The 5365-nt window shown below is 49.3% G+C and overlaps 1 long non-coding RNA gene across 1 annotated transcript; it reads left to right on the top strand.

Annotated features, from left to right (window-relative positions):
• The first annotated feature begins 3605 nt into the window (after positions 1-3605).
• On the top strand, positions 3606-4715 carry LOC311128418. The gene is made up of 3 exons (XR_014613209.1): positions 3606-3654; positions 3954-4066; positions 4673-4715. It is a non-coding gene; the product is annotated as an uncharacterized lncRNA (long non-coding RNA).
• Positions 4716-5365: the final 650 nt, after the last annotated feature.

Raw genomic sequence — 5365 nt, forward strand, 5'->3', positions numbered from 1 at the left:
TCGACCTGTTGCCGGGGACCTGCCCTCCCAGGGGTCGGATCTTTTCCCTTTCTCCTCCCGAACGAGCTGCTATGGATACCTACATCAAGGACGCTCTGACAGCAGGCCTCATGCGTCCATCTACCTCGCCGGCGGGAGCAGGGTTTTTCTTTGTGGCCAAGAAAGACGGTGGATTACGACCTTGCATCGACTACCGGGGACTCAATGCCATAACCGTCCGTAACCGCTACCCGCTACCTCTTATGGCCACAGCCTTTGAGCTGCTCCAGGAAGCAGTTGTCTTCACTAAGCTTGACCTGCGGAACGCATACCATCTTGTGCGGATCAAACCCGGGGACGAGTGGAAGACCGCTTTCAACACGCCTACTGGTCACTACGAATACTCGGTGATGCCCTTCGGCCTGACCAACGCTCCGGCTGTGTTCCAAGCGCTCATAAACGATGTGCTTAGGGATATGCTTAACATCTTTGTGTTTGTTTACTTGGATGACATCCTCATCTTTTCGAGCTCCCTTCAAGAACACACTAAGCATGTCAGACAAGTGCTCAAACGCCTCCTGGACAGCCATTTGTACGTTAAGCCGGAGAAGTGTGAATTCCATTCCTCTCGAGTACAATTCCTGGGATTTATAGTGGAACCCGGACGAGTCCAGATGGACCCCAAGAAGGTAGAGGCGGTAGCGGATTGGCCCACCCCCAAGTCCGTTAAGGAAGTTCAGCGTTTCCTGGGCTTCACCAACTTTTACCGCAAGTTCATCAAGAACTTCAGCTCGGTGGCAGCCCCTCTCTCGGCGGTAACCAAGGGTGGCAACACAAGGTTTCTGTGGGGAAGAGAAGCTGAGACGGCCTTCCAAGGACTCAAGCAGCGCATCCTCTCTGCTCCCATCCTGACACTACCAACGGCGGATGAACCTTTTGTGGTGGAGGTAGACGCATCAGAGGTTGGGGTTGGAGCTGTCCTGTCTCAGAGGGGTGAAGACAAGAAGCTTCATCCTTGCGCCTTCTTCTCTCACCGGCTTACCCCGGCCGAGAGGAATTACGATGTGGGGGATCGTGAACTCCTAGCGGTTAAGATGGCATTGAAGGAATGGAGACACTGGCTCGAGGGGGCTTCTCAACCGTTTCAAGTGCTTACGGACCACAAGAATCTGGAGTATATCCAGCAGGCGAAGCGGTTGAACGCCAGACAAGCTCGATGGTCTCTTTTCTTCAGCCGATTTCAGTTTATCCTCACCTATAGACCCGGGTCGAAGAATCTCAAACCGGACGCCTTGTCACGAATCTACTCTCCTGCCATTCGAGAAGATACTGACATGACTGTCCTTCCGGCCGCTAAGATCGTGGCTCCGATCTCGTGGCAAGTGGAGGATACCGTGAAACAAGCTCAAGCCATCGAACCGGGCCCTGGAGGAGGTCCTGCTAATCGGTTGTTTGTTCCCAAGGCAGCAAGGTCCCAAGTCCTTCGGTGGGGGCACTCCTCTCGCCTCACCTGTCACCCGGGCGTAGGCCGCACCTTGGAGTTCATCCAGCGTAAGTTCTGGTGGCCCACCATAAAAGAAGACGTTGCCACTTTCATCAAGGCCTGTTCCGTGTGCTGCCAGGGCAAATCTTCTCACCTCCGCCCTCAAGGACTTCTTCACCCTCTATCTATTCCCCACCGACCCTGGTCCCATATCTCGTTGGACTTTATTACTGGCCTTCCTCCGTCCCATGGTAATACTACGATCCTAGTCATCATCGACAGGTTTTCTAAGGCGGCCAGGTTTGTTCCTTTGACCAAATTACCTTCTGCCAAGGAAACAGCTGAGTTGGTGATTAACCATGTGTTCCGAGTCTTTGGGATTCCGCAAGATATGGTTTCCGACAGAGGTCCCCAGTTCGCCTCAAGGTTTTGGAAGGCCTTCTGCCAACTCATAGGGGCCACGGCCAGTTTATCTTCAGGGTACCATCCGGAGTCCAATGGCCAAACTGAGAGGATGAATCAGGAGCTGGAAACCACCCTCAGATGCATGGTTTCCAACAACCCGTCCACTTGGTCATCCTTCATTGTTTGGGCCGAGTACGCGCACAACACTTTGTGCTCCTCCTCCACTGGTATGTCCCCGCATGAGTGTCAGTTTGGCTATGCGCCTCTATTGTTCCCGGACCAGGAGGCAGAAGTCAGAGTGCCTTCAGCCTCGAGGTTCATCAGACGCTGTCGGCTTACGTGGAAGAAGGCACGTCTTAATCTTCTGCGTTCCTCTCAGCAGTACCAACGACAAGCCAACAGAGGTCGCCGTCCCGGTCCTACCCTGTACCCCGGCCAGAGAGTATGGCTCTCAACTAAGAATCTACCACTACGGGTGGAGTCTCGCAAGCTGTCCCAGAGGTTCATCGGTCCCTTTAAGATTGCCAGGAGAGTCAATCCCGTTACTTTTCGCCTGCACTTACCCAGATCACTTAAGATCAATCCAACATTTCACATTTCTTTATTAAAACCTGTTGTTTTTTCTCCCCTTATCCCGGCAGGCAGACCTCCCCCTCCGCCCCGTGTTATCGGTGGCCAGTCGGCTTATACCGTCCACCGGATACTGGATTCCCGCCGGGTGCAGCGGTCCTGGCAGTATCTGGTGGACTGGGAAGGCTACGGTCCCGAGGAGCGCTCCTGGGTTCCTGCCAAGGACATACTGGACCCTGACCTCATTCGTCAGTTCAGGGCCCTCCACCCTGAGAAGGCTGGTAGGAACGTCAGGAGCCGTTCCTAGGAGGGGGATTCTGTCAGGTTTTGGCCATGACTGTTCGGGTTTTGGTCACTAGATGTCCCCATTGCACCTTTTTTGTACCTTTTGTTTTTCTTGCTCTAATTATTGTTTGCACCTGTAGGTCATTCCCTTGTTAGTATTTATACCCTGTGTGTTCCTCAGTTCCTTGCTCAGTGTTTGTAAGTTAGCACCCAGCCCCAGCCCAAGCCTTGTTTTATATAGATATTTCTCTGGTGGGATTTTCCAGAGGTTCTCTGGTCTAGTTCTTGTGTTTTGTTTGAGTAGTCTTTTGAGGTTTGTTTTTCCCTGCTGTTTTTACCACTTTGTGGAGTTTCTTTTGTTTTTTGGAGGTTTTCCTCTTTGTGCCTCTTGGCTTTATTTTTGGACATTGTGGATTTAGTTTCTTTGCCTGAAGATTTTGTTCTTTAATTAAACCACCATCTCTAGTACAGCTGTGTCTGCCTCATCTTCTGGGTTCTGACAACTTTTAGTGACTGTTTCTCGCACCGGGTCGTGACAGAAAGAGGAAATAATTTGTTATTTGTGGTCCTCTTTCTCTGTCAGGTGGAGGCATGCAGATTGTACAGTAAGTTCTCTGCTAGGTCTAGCAGTCTGGATATGATCTCCTCAGTGGTAGAGAAGGTATACAGTCTACTCTGACTCCCTCTGTGTAGTCCTCTTCATATCATTTGGTATCACCTGCAATTGTCTTTTTTCTGACCTCTAATTTTCCAGCTTAGCAAGGTACCTTAACTGCTTCATAAGAGCACAGCACAGCCTTAATTGATCTGAATTTAAGGGTGTTTGGTATGTCTAAGGCAGCACGCACTAGCATGTATGGACGTCCAGGTGCTGTATACGTAGACATATCTGGGGACATGGTCAATGCTAAATTGGACAGGAGCAGAGCCAGGTTAGTGGCCATCACTGTCTTTCATCCATTTAAAATGTATACTAATGTGTTACTGTTGAATATGTATACCTCTGAATTCACATCACCGTAGTCATTTTTATTTTATCTTGTTATACCTTTTAACGTCTGAAGTGAACCAGAAATTAAATTACTTAGAAAATATAGCACTATATCAAAATATTCTCATCAGAGAATAGCAATAAGCCTCGATAGACCTTCATGGTTTATTTACATATGCAATAAAGTTGCTAGGTAACATGTTTAATGTTTGACCTATTATTTATTATTTCCTTTGTCAGAGAGGTGCCCTGTAGTCCACCTCCTCCTGTGAGTATGGCTGACCATATGGTGATCACAGAAGCACTGGCGGTCCTGAAAGGAGCCAAACGGACTTTACTCATCATTGGCAAAGGTAGGCATTGCTTTTTTAATAGCCAGATAATCTGGGGGAAACAGAACTAAAATCTTGCATAATTGCGTCAGATACTTGGATAAGGTCTGGGGAGATGTTAAGAGAAAGATACTAACGCCACTTGCGAACTCTCCACCCCCCTAAACGGAAACTCTCTGCAAGTTTCCGGCAAGTTTATGGGCCAAATGTCCCCTCCCGTTCTGAAATTGAAAAGATGCGAGCACCTGCGAAATCGGGATTTGTCCAAATGATTAGTGGTGAAAAATCAGCGTACCGGAACAAAGTTGTCACATCCCATTCTGTTGACAGACGCTACTTCCAGTTATGTTACGTGCGTCTGTCCAAGAGAGATCAATAGCCAGCTGAGACGCACTGTAACACATATAGCACTGTACCACGGTTCAGTTGAAAACTGGGCCACGTTCAGTCGACAAATGTTGTTGACATGATTTCTCATTCTACCTGTCTGAGAGGCACGTTCGTTCTACATGCTATATTTCTATCTGAACGTTGCACAACGTTTTGCTCAGCTGAATGCATCCCAGTTGTGAAGACCAGTCTGTTGAAATCCGTGTGGCAGTGCCCTCTGTCTGTGTCCCTCTGCAGGTGCAGCCCATTGAAGAGCAGAGGGGGCTCTGAAGGAGCTGGTGGAGGGGTGTGACCTGCCCTTCCTGCCCACCCCCATGGGTAAAGGGGTGCTGCCTGACGATCACCCCAACTGTGTTGCTGCTGCCCGCTCCAGGTCAGCCTCTCTTTCTCTCAGCTGGCATCATATTCATGTACAGACCATTGACTGTATAAGTAGGACCAAGAATTTCCCTGACCATTTGAACGGACCACGAAACTCCTGAAATCCCTATCTATAACTAGTCTCTCCTGGCCAGGTCATGTCAATGTAAACTGGTGTCAATCAAACAACTACACTACTCCTATAACTAGCCTCTTTTCATTACATTTTGTTTTGTCCCTGCTCTCCTCCTCCTCTCTTCCTATCCTCCTCCTCCTCTCTTCCTATCCTCCTCCTCCTCTCTTCCTCCTCCTCCTCCTCTTCCTATCCTCCTGGTTCTATGGTCTAGGTGGGGACTGCAGAGCTCTGCTCCAGTCTGATGTTGTGGTCCTACTTGGTGCCAGACTCAACTGGATCCTGCACTTTGGCCTTCCCCCCAGGTTTGACACCCAAGTAAAGGTCATCCAGCTAGGTCAAAGGTCACCAGTAGGGTTTCTTTTTTTTCCTTCTTTTTTTCGGATTCCAGATTTTCTGCTTATTCCGTTCTGATTTCTGGAATCTTCCAACAGGGA

This window comes from Coregonus lavaretus, assembly GCF_964263955.1.
Source record: "Coregonus lavaretus genome assembly, chromosome: 4".
NCBI classification, from domain to species: domain Eukaryota; kingdom Metazoa; phylum Chordata; class Actinopteri; order Salmoniformes; family Salmonidae; genus Coregonus; species Coregonus lavaretus.